The sequence below is a fragment of the Salarias fasciatus genome, chromosome 2, assembly GCF_902148845.1.
Source record: "Salarias fasciatus chromosome 2, fSalaFa1.1, whole genome shotgun sequence".
Taxonomy (NCBI): Eukaryota; Metazoa; Chordata; class Actinopteri; order Blenniiformes; family Blenniidae; genus Salarias; species Salarias fasciatus.
In genome coordinates this window covers 28,488,127-28,503,852 of record NC_043746.1, presented here as the reverse complement: position 1 = coordinate 28,503,852, position 15,726 = coordinate 28,488,127, and the positions used below count along the sequence as shown (strand labels likewise).

Here is a 15,726-nt window from a genome sequence, read left to right as displayed (position 1 = left end):
GTGTAACTGCACTCACATGAGAATCAGAAGGTTTTGCACAAACTGAAGTCTTGATAAGATCTGAAGAACACAACAAATCTGCCTCACTTCACATCATTATTCAGGTGAAAAAAAAGCAGAATAGAGCAGTTCTATTTTTCTATTGATGTCTCTGAACATGACTCTCACTACAAACTGTGACTCTGCAAATGATCTGTTTGTTTGAAACCTTCTTTAAAACAGCTTGATTAGGTAAACTTTCCTAATGAGCAGACAGATTAAGGCTCATTTGATAGTAATTTGGTGTGAAAAGGACACATACAAGGAGAAAAAATTCAATCATCTTCCCGTCACTGCTCAAATATTTATTTTATATCAACCATGCGATGGAGAAAATGTTATATTTTCTCATTATGCTGCAATATAAAAACAGTAAATTACAAGTTAATCTACATTAGATTGATGTTTTTCATACATTTTTAGTGTATTTGTGTGTTTTGAGTGCGCTCTCCTCTTTTATTGTGAGTAAACACTCCTCTGAGGACGATTTTTTGGGAACAGACGGGCCCTGAAAGTGCCGAGAGCCGGCGGCTGTGGGTGTTCCAGGGGTCCCGGCGGTGCCGCGGCGTGTCGGGGCAGGACAGAGTTCTGGGGTGGGTAAATCTGCCTCCAGTACCCTGGGGACGAGGGATTACCCCGGGCTATTCGGCTGCTTCCAAACAGGTGAGGAGGCAGGTTAGAGGAGGCAGACTGCGCCGGGGTGTCCGGGGCTTAGGGGGGTATTACTCTGAAAGCGGCTCGGTGGGTGTTCCTCTCCCTGCCTCCTCCGGCTTGTTTGTTTGTCAGTCATTAGAGATTCTGTGTGGCTTCTTAATCTGAGTGGTTGTGCTCGTGGAGGTGGTCAATAAACGTTAATTGTGTGAGCGTTAACAACACAAACGCAGTCTTTGCGGTGTGTGTGTTGTGTGTGTGAAGTCGGTCCCAGGTAGAGGTCCTCCAAAGGACTGGACCCACCTGTTGAGCATCAACCTGCTGTGCCTCAATAAAGTCCTCATAACTGTGAAGCATTGTTTGTTTGCTGTTACACTGGCCCCGGGGCCACACAAATTTAAACCCTGGAGCATTGTGGCTTTGCCTCAAAGCCTCACATATCCGCTAAATACCATCTGAGATCTGAGACTTCTCCTCCACCGCCTCTTTCATTTATGTTTGTGGCGACCTGGCTGGACCTCCGGCACCACTTTCAGTCACTAATAGTGTATTTGGAGGGTGCTTTTTTTTCCTTCTAGCGCGATGGAGTGGAGTCCACAGAGGAGGACGGATTTGTAACCGACTGCTGACACCGTGCCGCTATTCTGTTCCTCTTTACAATTTGTCACTTTACATGGAATTCAGGATTTGCGGCTTGTTTTCACGTTACTTTCCCTCGCCTGGTTTAAAGGCATGAGTCTAATGCTGTGAAATATGAGAGGAATATCTCTAAAATATCAATGTAAAGCCAGAGCTCTGTCAAAATACAGAATACATAAGCACTTGAATAATAGACAAAGAATAATTTTGATTAACAAGCAAAATTCAAGTCAACACGGCAATCTGGTCTTTTTTGTTGTACTAACTCCTTAAAAAGTTCTGCGTATTTGCGGTGGCAAACAAATGCTTTAAAAAAGATTTGATAGTATTAGCTTGAAGTATTTATAATGTGGATGTGAGGATCTGGCTTGTTGTGGATAATCACGTCACCACCTAGTGGAGCTGCTTGTTTGTGCAGCTCAGAGGGCAGATTGAGTGATAAAAGTCAACACCAAATCATCTCTCAAGTAATATCAGGGTTTGCATGTCACTTTAAAAGGTTTCTGCATCCTGGACATCTCAATGAGGATCAAAACGTCCCATCCCAATTATCCCCGACTGTCACTGATATTCATATCAAGGCCAGATTTCCCCCGTTTGCTCAGGAAACATCCCATTCAAGCAAATGTGTTTGCTCATACTCTCAAGACATGTGAGCTGAGGAATGATATCTCAAACAGGACAACTGTTTAATAGGATGCAGGCATGCTTGCACGCACACACACACACACATGCTGCTGCTTATCTCAAACACAAGCAAGTGAATCTGTGAGCACACACTCAGAGAAACTCCATACCTCAGTGTCCTAAATGATAATTAGTCCTCTGCCATGCCTGCTGAATGATCAACGACTGTACTGTGGGGCTGCGCATTAATAATTTGTCAAGGAGTGTGACAAAGAGGGCGAGAGGAGCTGGAGATGTGTCCTGTTGTGTTCTGGGACAGGGGAAGGCTAGATTACCCGTGTGCCAGGGGAATCTAATGCAATTATGAGTGTTTGCTTACACCATGTGTCCTCTTCCGTCTGCGCAGCGGCATCGGGACTGCACCCGCCGCCATCCTCCCATTCAGATCTCTTGTTTGTTTTCAGTATTTACGCCACCCCCCCTCTCCTCCCCACCTCCCTCCCACTCCACCACCCCCACCACCCCTCCTCGTTTGCTCCTGCTTTCAATATCGCTAATTAAAGTAAACCAATAAGGTTGGGGGAGGACGGAGAATAAGATGTGTTTGAAGGCCACATTGAACTCTACGGGCAACCCAGAAGTCAAAAGAGACATTGTGGGTGTTGTGTGTGTGTGTGCATGTGTGTGTGTGTGTTGCTGAAATATACATTATTTATAATGCTAGAAAGGAGGCCACATAGGGAGAAAGGAGGTTTGTTTAAGAGATTAGCGGTGGCCTGCTTATTAGCTTTAGCTCTCATTCCCAGTCATTTGCCTTCTCTCCCATGCCGTCCACAAAGAAGGAGCCCGATTATTGATTAAAGTCCATTCTTATTGTCTTGTTCTTTTAATTTTAATCTCATCATGGCTTCCTACTGATGCGTGCGCGGGCAGACAGGCAGATAGACGGACGGACAGACAGATTTGATTTATTTCTGACGCGTTGGCCTTTGCTCTGCATCAAGCGGGGCGGCAGTTTGACTTTCTCATTTTGACGATACCCTGGGACACGGGTGACATTTAATTTTTGTGTATCTAGTGCCAGGGATGATATTAAGCTAATCTGCCCATGCTCTTGTTTGCTCTCCGGGATTTGGGAAGTATAGACAAACACGAGACACGCAGAGACTCGGGCTAAGACGCGGGGCGGCAGAGAGACTTTTGGTAAAGCGAAGGGAAGCCGCTGGCTGCGAGCTGTTGGCTCTCTCAGTGTGACACTCTCTCCACGCCTGAAAACTCCCCGCTTAGGATTACAGAGTTGATGTTTAATCTGTTGCTGAAGTTAAAATCTGTGTGTTTTTGCTCGCGGCGGAGTTGACCTTACAATGTGAACCTTCTTAAAAACTAACTTCCCAAAGGCATTGGGGGTTTGTGCTCGCGGGATGGAGTCAGTTTTCCGTCATAAACAAGATTTAATATCATCTTATTTAATACTTATTTATTCTCCACGTGTGATGCTGCTGTTTGCTGTTTGCAGCACATCCCGTTGTACTTGAGACCTATACATGACTGCAGGCGTCAGTCATCGGCGGCTTTTATTTCAGGATAATAAGTCATAATTATATGCACAAATAATGAGTGGGATGATTACAGCGGAGCCTCCTAAAAGCAAAGGTAGCTCAGAATTATTGACGTGAATGTAGATTCAGCATTACCGCCTTCAATCCCTGCTGCCAGAGCATAATTGAAACTGTGGGATGATTGAGAATGAGTAATCGGCCCCGGCACTTAAAATGAATCATTTCGGGTTTCTTTTCTTTTCACCACAATGATCGGCCCCAGAAAAGTGTTTCAACTGCGCTCAGTGAGGAGTGTGTTTTTTGGGCTTGGCTCCTTCTCGCTGCGGTCTGGCGGCGGGCCACGAGGCAGCGATTTGGGAGCCTCGTCTTGGACAACAGCGAGTTGTTGTGAGGATGAGGAGAAAAACAGAGTGATGTGCTCTGCTGTGGCGGTGCAACAAGGTAACTCTGACTCACCGCTCGCCGCTTCTGTCTCACCGCAGAATGAAAGCCATGCGAAGCTTCGTCAGGCCTGACAGGTATGATGTCAGGAAGAGAAAAAGACGAGCAGCGTCTTTTCCACACAGACCTTATCATTCATCCCGCCATTATATCACCATCAAAACATCATTATATCTCCATTAACTCAACGTGGAGCTGGGAAAAAAAGGCACTAAATCACCATCGCTGCTCTTTTCAGGGTTAATAATTGAAATACTTTGATACAAATATGAATTTAATGACATTAAAACTGTGTGAAGAGTTCTAAAATAACTGATAAACATCAGAAAAAACATTTCAGGAACCAACTTTTGCAGTGAGAAATTTGAAGTACTCCTTTGTACATTCGCTGTCAGGATTTCATACATTCATTTTGTGATGTCTGTTCTGACAAAACAGTGAAATGAGAAAATACATTTCTCCAGAAACACTCTATAACTTGCTGTAAGGTAAATTTTGTGAAAAATCTGAAGAAATGACATTTTAGATTTAAACTGCATGTTAGATAGATAGATAGATAGATAGAATATTCACAAATGCATCTGCATTTTTCCACACTAATATCATCTGATGTGATGTGATGTATAGAATATTTTTAGGGTTTTTTTGTTGAATTTGAAGGAACTCATGAATTATCAGGGTTAGGGTTAGGGATAATACCTCCTCTGACCTCATCATGGCGAGTTGTTTTCACCACAGAGATAAAAATCCAACTTTTTCTTATAGCTATTTAACACATTTCACCAGCAGAATAAACCAAACTCATCTAATAAATATAGTTTTAACTCACCCTCCTGCCCTACACCATTAGCCTCATGCTCATCCACATGTTCCCAATGATTTACAGATTTTATTGAACATGAAATATATTGTTGTAGTACAGTGACAGGTCCACATCTGAGGAATCATATTTACTACTTTACCAAAACATCAAGTTTTCATAAAGCTTAGATCATTTTCTGTTTAACATTCGTTTTTACTGTCCCGCCCCTCATTTTTTAAAACATCCTAACGTTCAACTATTAATATATGAAGTTTAACCATCTTTTTCCAGACTCTCTGTTATTAATCCATAGTTTGGAGTTTCCATACACATAAAAGCTGAGTTTTAAATAATGTATGCATCTAAAACTGATCTATGTGTGTACAGTTTAACTTTATTCATTGCAGCTTATTCCATTTGGCCCTGCTTTGTGCCGACTACATTCTTACCATCTAGAGTCAATAACCGAGTGTATTTGTGGGAGAAGATTTGCCCCAGCCTGCTCCGGGGCGGCTGTGGGAATCAGGGGGGCAGTAAAACGGAGCAGCTAAGTCTCCCGGTTCTTCCCTCATGCTTGTGAACTTCTCAGAGATTAGGGGGTAAACACACAGGGTCTGAGAGAAATATCTCCCCAACCTCCCTCCCAGAACCACATCAAATGACTGTGTTGACTCAGCGCCGAGGAGGAGGCAGCGGCACGGAGCGGCGCTCCAGTCTGTCCTGGACGAGTTTCCGTCGAGGCCGCCGGGTCAAACCATCCAGGCCGAAGCGTTTCAGCAGGACCGATGAAGTCAGGTGGCTTAGAGACGGAGTAATGGATAAAATCTACAATGCATATACATATAATTCTGCTTTTGACAGCCAAAGTGTGACATTTATCTGCGATCAGGAGATTACAGTGTGTGCCTTTGTTATGGAAGCTGTTTTGGGAGCAGGGAGTCTCTTCAAAAGAGCTAAAATTAGGCGAAGCGCTCAGGTTCCCTCGGTGTGTGACGGCTTCCCAGGCCCGCTGCTGATGTGCTGTGTGACCGATGTGGGAGAGACCAAACAAAGGAGTGCCATGATGGCACCTTACAGCTAATCTCTCAATTACTACTTTGCTGCCGCTGTCAGACAAAACACAACAAAAGCTTAGAGCTGTCACGCACACATCTCCTCGTGTCTGTGTGTGTGTGAGTCTCTCCGGTAATAGCCATGTGTGGTCTATCTAATCCTATTCTTTGTTGTCTATTTCTGTTGCAACCTAACGGTAAAACATGGTCACAATTGACCGGTTACAGAATACAAAACATGTGGCCGGCGATGGCTCAGGTAGAGCTGATGCAGTTGTCGTCCAGGTGAGGAAGGCCTTTAAAGATTCATGGATGTGTTTAGGTATGTGTGGGAAAAGGCTTTTTGCGACTTTTTTTTTTTTCCCCCCCTCTCCACCGTTCGGCTGCTCCCTTTATGGGTCTCCACAGCGGATCATCATCCTCTCTCTCGGCCTATCCTCCGCCTCCTCTACTGTTACTCCACCATGTCCAGATCCTCCTCCACCTCCACATCCATCAGTCCTCCCTCCCGTCTGCTCCTGCAGCTGCACCTCCAACATCCTTTGTCCACTACATCCACTGTCTCTCGCTTTATACCTGTTCTGAAATGATTTATGCGTTCAAAACTGCTGCTCGCCGGAGCCTCGACGGGCTTCCGCCCGACAACAACACACCCCGCCGCGCCAGATTTGTTGCTGCAAGGTGCACTAATGCACCGGATAACCCCGCGGCCCCCTCGCACGCTCCGCGGACTGCACAGTGCCGTCCTCTGGCGAAGCCCGCTCTATTCCACTGACACGGAAGCTAAAGCTAACCGTGTCAGAGAAAGACCGGGGATGTCACAGGCAATGCCTGGCATTAGGCGTATAATGGCCAGGATTTGCTGATAAAACAGGGGCCTCACATTGGCAGTCTTTAGTGACTTAAGTGGGCCGTTCTTCCATAGCCGAGGGGCTATACAGTATATCTGTCTCTCTGTCTGCGGCCCTCCGAGCTTTCTTAACCTCCAGCTCGTTTCGCACCGATGCTGATCCAGTGGTTGTCTTGTCTGATTAACTTGATTTAACTCCATTTTCGGGCGGGGGGTGGGGGGGGACTGAACACATTTGGTAACTCATAAATCACTGGTAAGGTCCAGTGAAATTACTGGCTTGTAGGAGAAAAACTGTCCGTGTGATGATTGAGACGGGTGTAAAACCGACTTCACAACAAATTCATTAACAATGTGAAATAAAGTGTGGAAGGAAAAAAAATCAACCCTCCACAGGAAATGACAGTCTCACTGTAAAACACACAACTTTCCTTCAAAAAGCCACAATTTAGAGCTGTTTTGGTCCATTTTTGCCACTTTTGCAAGATGTTTAACGGTATAATTGGGTGTAATAGAGAGCTGAAATAGCTTCATGATTATTGAGATGGATGTATAATGTCACGGCAAACATCTCCTATTACCCTTAGTCACAAGAATTCACAGAAATATGTGAACCGACTGCAAGAACATGTCGACAAAGTGTCACTTTCAAACATATTTGGGCAGTTTTATGCCACTTTGAAAGACTTTTGTATAATTAGATGTAATAGTGAAATGTAGAAATCTTCAACAACAGATTCACAATTACAGGGTTAATTTCTATTTTAAACTGTAACAATCAACACCGGTTCGGTGTTTAATGCGTCTTATTTCACGTGAACTCATCAGGCTGTCACATGGGGATATAGCTTAATAAATAAGAAGAAATCTCTTGATGCCTTTCTAAATATTGTGAGAGGCAAGGCAGCACTTTTTGACATTTTTTTTTACTCTCACATACCTTTATTTATGTGCTGGCATTTAGCTGTCTGTTGACTATTTTTTTTCCTGAAGCCTGAAAGAGCGCTGGCTGCGAGGCGAAGCTGCAAATCAAACATACAGCTGAAAAATGTAAACATCATTAGTAAAATGTCAGGGATGTTACCTCAGAAACGACTCGCGCTAAAGTTTCCCCCTGCAGCAGGAGAGGTGTCCAGGTGGGACGTGGACAGTGAGGACTGGAGACAGCAGATGCTTCCTGTGTCGGTTGCATAATGCTGTGACTCCTTCTCAGGGTCAGGACAAACACAGGGGGGGAGAGTTATGGTCGTCACTTTGGATAGTTTTTCCACAGATGAGGCAGACGTTTGCGCACATGTCCCCGAGAAAGCCTTATAAATCTGTGTGCATGTCCAACATTTATAGAGGAGAGTCGCAGAGCCACCTGTCGAGACGTGTCTGTCCTCTTCCATGCCATCTCTCCCCATCAGCATGCCGTCCATGCGTCTGAGTCTGTTTGGGAGGCAGACACGGGAAAAGCCAACGTGAGAGAAGGAGCGGCAATTTCTTCCTCTATTTTAAATAAAGATGGGAAAGTGGGGGAACTGCCAGGGCTTTTCATTTGATCTGAATGGAACTTCAATAAAACAAATTCCTCAGACAGCTATTTCAGTTCCTCGCCGAGACGCATTCCCCAAACAACCTTTTGTCTTCTGGCCTGACAGCCCAGCGCTGTTATTCCAGCCCCGCACGGCGACTCCCTTTTAAATCAATATATAATATTACTGGGGATGAAACTTGGTAAGCCTGACCACATGAAGGAGCAGCGTCTCTGCGGCTCGTGACAGATCAGGCCATTTGGTTCCCGTGTCTATTAGCGCATCTTCTATAGCAGCGGATTCCGTTCCAGCGCTCATATTTGGACCAGAGTCGCTGTTACTGAAGCTGCCAAGTGTGACAGATGCAGGGAGAATTTGTCCTGATGTTCCTGCAGATGCTGCGTGTTTATGAATTACATCCTGTATCGCTTTACACGAGAGCAGATGATATTCAGGCTCTTTTTTTTTTTTTTTTCCTGTGTTTCCAAAAAGACTTGACTAAACAAAGACACCCTCCTTATAAGCACAGAAGGAAAACAGGTTTCTCTGAAGGCTACAAAACATTATTATTTGAAGGGGTAGAGATTTTAAGTGACACAAGGACGCCATCTAGTGGTGCTTCACGGTCATATTAAGAACGAAGAAGAAAATTTCTTCTCTATTCATATTTTCTTCAGTAAATTCAATACTACAATATTAGGAAAAAACATGTGTGCTAATGACTGAATAAAGAGTTATTTTTGCAGTATCTCTTTAAATTCCATTTCTAAATGGGCTCTTTTGCTCCATTAGTCTGCCAACACGGTTTATTAATTTAGAAAAATATGAAACAATGTGGAAAAACTGCTTGAAATTATGATTTCACACCCAAATTCGCTGTAAATTATATTCATACATTTATATATGAACAGCCAATAAGTCCAAGTGAGTAATGTCTCGTAGCTCAGTAGGAGATTGCATGCATGACTGCATGGTGACTCTTTATGCTGACTGGAAGTCTTAAAGCGAACCCCGATTAAAATGTCTATTAGCTCTACAAATGTTGTCGCTGATGTCTACACTTAAAATACGTTGTTAGAAAAGTATAAACATAATGCATAAGTTATAAAATGCCACTCGTTTATAGGATTATTGCTTACATGGTGGCGGCCATGTTTTGGCCGCGCAATGCATTCTGGGAGTGATGACGTCAGGTAGTTGTCTGTTCACCGAGCAAAGCCACAAATTACTCACAAATTACTTCTCTCGTCAGCTACAACTGAACAAAATGCCACATTGCGTCACTTTTGGATGTAATTTTGAAAACAAGGGAATTAAAAGAAGTGTGGTGAGCATCCACAGCTTTCCTAAGGAGAGAAAATTAAGAAAAGAGTGGGAAGATGCCTGTGGGAGAGTTCAGCTCCCCATACCTGTGCTCAGAAATCACGTTAACTGCATAAAATAATAATATTCTAACATTAATTCACAGAACAACTGTTACTAATTTCAGATTGTTTAATACAATTAAAGGTTAAAAAAATAAGTCATTTAAAAGAGCCGCAGATCTGCTGACGCAGTGAATCAAACCCGCCTCTGACAGAAAGTTGTTGCATCTGAGATTATTCATGAAGAGAGTAAGCAAAGGGCGAATCAAACATGTCTAAAAGACAGTTAAATTTACTGTCATTTTTTAAAAAGAAGGAAGGGGAACGCGATGATGACTCAAAACGAGTCCGAATAACACCAGCAAGTGACGCTCAGCCGAAACAGGGAGGAGGAGGAGAATCCGGACATGGCCGTGATGTGGAGTGTTCTGGACTGTTAAATATGGTAAGAACACTGTCTGTTATTAGGCCGCCGTGCCAGATTTTAAATGATAACACAAGATTTGTGTGTGCTCTCCCGGCCGTGTGCGTGGCCGCTCTCCGGTATGTTATATATTTGCTCCCGCTCCGCAAACCGAAGTATGACCGCACCTACCCCCCCCCCCCCCCCCCCCCCCCCCCCCCCCCCCCCCCCCCCCCCCCCCCCCGCCCGCTCCTCAGATAAAACGCGTCTCCACACGACGCTCCCGGGTTGAATTTCAGCCCCACCCCGGTCCGGGTTTATGCAGACAGCCTGAAAGTTTGGATGCGCTGTGATACAGGGGAGATCTATGGTGAAGTAGAGAGAGCAACCATCTCCGTTTGTCATTTTTGTGTTAATTATGTTAATCGTGACGATATAAAGTAAATAAGTACCATGAACAGCGACAGAAAGAAAATTGAGCTCTTTGCAGCAGACGCTCTCTCTCGGTCGCCACTGAGAGGCAGCATCCACAAAGGCACCAGCGGCTGTGACCGACTCTCTCTTCCTCTTGATAGCTACCATTTTTATCGTCATCTCCTCTGTTACTTTCATTTTCGTCCTCGCTCTGTATTTGGTTTCGTGTTGGTTCGAATTGAAAGGGTTGAACACTCATGCTTATAAAGCTGTGAACAGATCACTCCTAAAACACTGCTGAGAGGTGAAACAACTTTGTGACGTCACTACCCAGAATGCTTTGCAACGTGCACAACAATGGCGGCCTCCGTGCGAAATAAACTTTGTTAAAATATAGTTAACTGAATGTATATATTTTTTTAAATTATTCATAGATATGTTACTGACAGCAAGCTGAACCACATAGAGCAAATTTATCATTATAGTCGGGGTTCCTTTTAAGGCAAGCCAGTTTATTTATACAGCACTATTTAGACACGAGGCAAGTCACAGTGCTTTACAAGGAAATATAGTCAAACAGTGATTATGAAAGGCATGAAAAGGAGAATAAATAAATTAACTGCATTATTAAGTGAGTAAAGCATTATATGTTAGCACTCAGTACATCAAATTTACTTTGATTTTATTTGATTTAATGCATTTGGGTAAAAAAAAAAAAATTTTGACTGACTGGAAATATTTAAGTAGTATTTAAGAGTTTATACCTCCAGCCTGAAGCATGTGAACACACTGTTGAGAGATGAGTTTAGAAACAGTGAAATAAATCAGAAATCACCTTTCTCCACTCTTCAGGAGCTCGGACGCCACACTGGTTTGCTGCAGTGGGAGGCCGTGAGTGATGAACTCGTCCAGCTTCAGCTTTGTCTCCATGGAGTCGTCCACGAGTTGAGGAACATCCAGCCTGAATCAAATCAAATGGTTATTTCTTCCACACACAGACGAAACCTGTCCAATCCACTTCTCTATGAGAATTAAGGCCTCATGACCTTGACCAGGGTGAAGCAGTACAGAGGATGGATGGATGGATGGATGTTTCCAGTTTTAGTATGTTGGTGCAGTGCTGATTGTTGTCGTTAACATGTTAGCTTCAAGTTCCCTTCAGCGTGTGCCCCATGAGGATTTTTGACAGCTGCACTCATGTCTTCTGTTTTTGTCCACCCAGCGATCACGCAGGCCCCCCAGGCATCTCTTGTGGACTCGAGCGCAGCGCTCTGAAACCACTTCTTCATTAATCATCCCTCCAGAACACCAGAATCCAAACAACCGAAGAACTACGTGTTTGATATGAGTGGTGAGGATGAAGCACCCACCATGACACCTGTACTTCCAACACACTTCAAGGCGAAGTCCTCGCGCCTGGACGGGGCGGCGGTCCACTCGGGGATCGACGCAGTCTGTGGCTCCAAACTGTTTGGCTTTCTCAAACTTTTGCGGGTTGATGTCTTTGCCCCGGCCGCCTTACAGCCCATGAAGACCGCCAGGCCCAGCCCCGAGGCCGAACACGGCGCAGGAGGAGCCCTGCTCCACCTGGACACACAGATGAGAGGCCACTGAGCCAGAGCTTCATCCACAACATGTCACCAGAAAAACAAAACACATTTTCGGTGCATTTCTCTGTTTTGCTTGTTTATTTTTAATCATATAATGTGGAATAATTCATTTTTATGTCTATGTTACCCTGATATTCTTCAATGATGTGAATTTTAACACCAGAACTGTTTCATTTGTCAGACACTCATCAGATTAGACTGTATTTAAACTACGTCCAAACATTTACACCTCAACAATGTTCAGGTTTCCACAAAGAATAATGATAAAGATTTTATTGATGGGATCAAAAATGTAAACAAAAAAAAGTTATTCTATTTTCTTGTCATTCCTGTATGACATGATTTTGACTAAAAAGCCATCGTGGTAGTGTTCGTATTATTTGTAGTAGCAGTGGGATTAGTATCGGTATTTCTAGTAGTAGAATTATAGAATTAAACATTTTATGTGGGGGACTACAGACTAATCACATACTAACTGAATATTCAAAAATCTATTCCTGCTGATCATGAAATACAGTATTTTAACAATGAAAACTTGGAGTGTTTTTTTAAACTGTTTCAGCTTTTTGCCTGAAGTGATATTTTGAAATTTGAAAAATGTCACCATGCTTGATTGTGTGCATTGTAGTGAAGTAGTAATCAGAATTGAATTTATTCCATTTGTAGATATTTCTTGAACTATGGTTGTTGAGATATGTGACAGTTCAATCAGTGTCATGCTTTCTATGAGTTTTTATTGTCAGGAAAATGCAGAGACAGATTTAAATCCTTTCACCTTTCCTGTCCTCCCGGCTCCGTACCCGGTGGAGACAGACTTTGTCCAGCGGTGCAACACGTCTTATCTTTGCCAGAGAGACGTCGGACACCACGATGTACTGGGAGAAGAAGCCCTGAAACAAAGTGCATGGTCAAAAAGAACGCTGACAGCAGGACAGTGCATGTGACTGTGTGTAAACACGCGAGGATCAAATCGCCAGCTCTTCCTGCAGTGATTCATTTTTGGACTTAGACATCGATCACATTCCCCACAGTAAGGCAGAAAAATAGGGATAACATTATCTCCTAGGAATAAAACAGAAAGCAAAATGAATCCAAGATTTAATCAAAAATAATAAATAAAACTCCAGACTTGTGTAGTTCACCAGGTGAGAATTTGGTGACTTCTGGGCCGACACTCTCCACGACGCCGGCTCCCTCATGACCGAGGACCAGAGGGAACGGCCTGGACGTCATCCCCTTACCATGATCATACAGTTTCTCCCAGTCTGTGTGGCACACACTCGTGGCAACAATCTGCACAATTAACCCACATTCTGATTCATGTGTTAGTTTGATTACAGTGGAAATAGACAAATCTGAGCTGCTTCTCAAAATAAAGGTAATAATTCAGACGTTAATGCTGACATTACACATCATAAATAATGAGTGTTTTGAAAGGCGCCCATACATAAAATGCCTTATTGTAACACGGACATCCCCAGTTTTAGTCTGGGTTGAGCTGTATGTATTTTTCTGTATCAGTTTGCATGTTCTCCCTGTGTGCATGTGTTTTCAAGTTTCAACACAGTCTAAAATATGCATGCGGTTAGAGTTGCCAACCGTTCCTTGAAAAACGGAATCGTTCCGTATTTGGGTGTAAAAGTGTGCGTTCCGTATTGAGCTGAAAAGGAACGCACTTTGTTCCGTATTTTTGTGAGAGTCAAAACGTGAGCAATGGAACATGCGCTTTTCTTTGAAAACTTACGGTAAATTGTTCACCGGCTCTCTGACGTTCTGTGACCAATGAGCTGACAAACATGGCTTGACAACACATCTCATTGGTCAAAAAAAGACCGTTCCTCGGAGGCTACGGCAGCTCATTGGCCAATAGTCAGTTTGGTCACAGAGCGCACGGGAAGAAGTAAATCAAAACATTAAAGCAGCGCAGCATGGCTTCCAGAGACATGTAAGTTTGTGCCGTTTACATATCGGATATATCATGTTCAGTTCATTGATTTGTGTCTGCTGCTGCAGACTGTGGAGTGTTTTCAGTTTAGAAACGGAACCTTGTTGGTTTTTCTGTTCAGAAGGTTTTTCAGTTTTGATTTTGCACTTTTTAAATTGAAAATAAAATAAAAATAACTTGTTAAAATCCAGAAGAGACAGCAGCTGTTTGATGTTATTTTGCACATTTAGCAATAAATATAGAATAGAATAGGAATAGAAGACTTTATTAATCTCACAGTGGAGACATTTGCAGGTGTATCGGCTCATAGAACCCACAGCAGGGTGCAAAAGTAATGAATGGTGCAATAATTAACAAGTTACAGTGAAAATCATACTAGGATTGACAATAGAAGCTAAAGACAATGAAGATTTAACTGTATGTACAACCTGAATCTTAAAAATGTAACAGGATATATATGTATATATGTATATATATATATGTATATATATACAATATATACAATACAATATGCAATATATGATGCAGTATATACCTATACAGTATGATATAATATGTACAATATGCTTTAGCAGAGTGAATGGATGATAAAGTGTCGCTGAATTTCTTAAAGGGGGGGTGCAGGATATTATAATGTCCAGGATTATTGCTCATATTCTACACAGTAGAACTGTACAGTCTGACAGCGGTGGGGATGAGAGACCTGTGGTAGCTCCTTCCTGCTCTGAGGGTCTCAGTCGCCGCTGAAGGAGCTGCTGAGCTGCTCCACCGTCCGGTGCAGCGGCTGAGAGCTGCTGTCCATGATGATGATACTTGAATGATAACTGTCTCACTGTAGGCCTCAAATACAAACAGATCAAACTGATCATGAGTTATTGCAGTCTTGCTACTGTAGGTGTGATGCAGTAGCCTAATGTGTTTTTATAGTCTGTAATAGGTATAACTGTGGCAAAATGCTGTTAGATATGTTAGATATATTGACCCCCCAAAAACCCAGTTTCTTTCAGCTGCCCGCAAGAGGTGTTCCTTATTTCAATCTCTGGGAGTTGGCAACCCTACATGCGGTCCTCCTAACTGGCCCATATATGTGTGTTTGTCCTATGATGGACAAGTGTGAGCTGGGATTGGCTCCAGGGCAGGAGGCAGATCGTGGCTGTGCAGCGGACCTTGATCCGGACCTCGTGGGCCTTGGGAGGAGCAGAGCCCCCTCCACCTCCTCCACAGAGACCTCCCAGGCTCCCATGCAACAGCTGCAGGCACCGGATCACCTGGGAAAGACGAGAGGGAAACCTCAGAGACACAATCACAGATATGACAAACGGTATTTGAACTCATGACCCTCTGGATGTGAAGCAAAAGTACAAACCACTTCACACCAAGAGGCCAGAGCAACACCGTCCTGTTTTTTTAAAACGAAAATTCGCTTCTTACCCGACCTGCCGTCACCATTTTCTATGATATTCCCTCAATAGAGGATCTTGTGTCTGTATTTCAAACTTGCTTTCTTCTCACAAACATGTTTGTTTACCTCCGTGAGGGCGCGCGCCTGTCTCTTTAAGGAAGCGCGCCTCACTTTACGACACGTCCGTCGCTTTCCGGCAGGCTGTAGTCGCACGTGTTGTTGTCGCATGGAAGTTAGCTGCGGTGAGAAGAGCTGCTAGCCGAACCGACTGGTAAATATGTCATGTTTATTGTGTGCAGATAGCGATCATGTGTACTTGTGTCGCTTCTTTAGAGAAATGAGCAAAGCGCATGTTGTTTTCTGGTGAAAATGTGAATGGATATTAGAGTTTTTTTTAAGTTTAGCGTGCAT

At 43.5% G+C, this 15,726-nt stretch overlaps 1 pseudogene; it reads right to left on the bottom strand.

The window, feature by feature from the left end:
* Window positions 1-6,468: 6,468 nt before the first annotated feature.
* LOC115400301 (alcohol dehydrogenase class-3-like) lies at window positions 6,469-15,462 on the bottom strand (annotated as a pseudogene).
* Window positions 15,463-15,726: the final 264 nt, after the last annotated feature.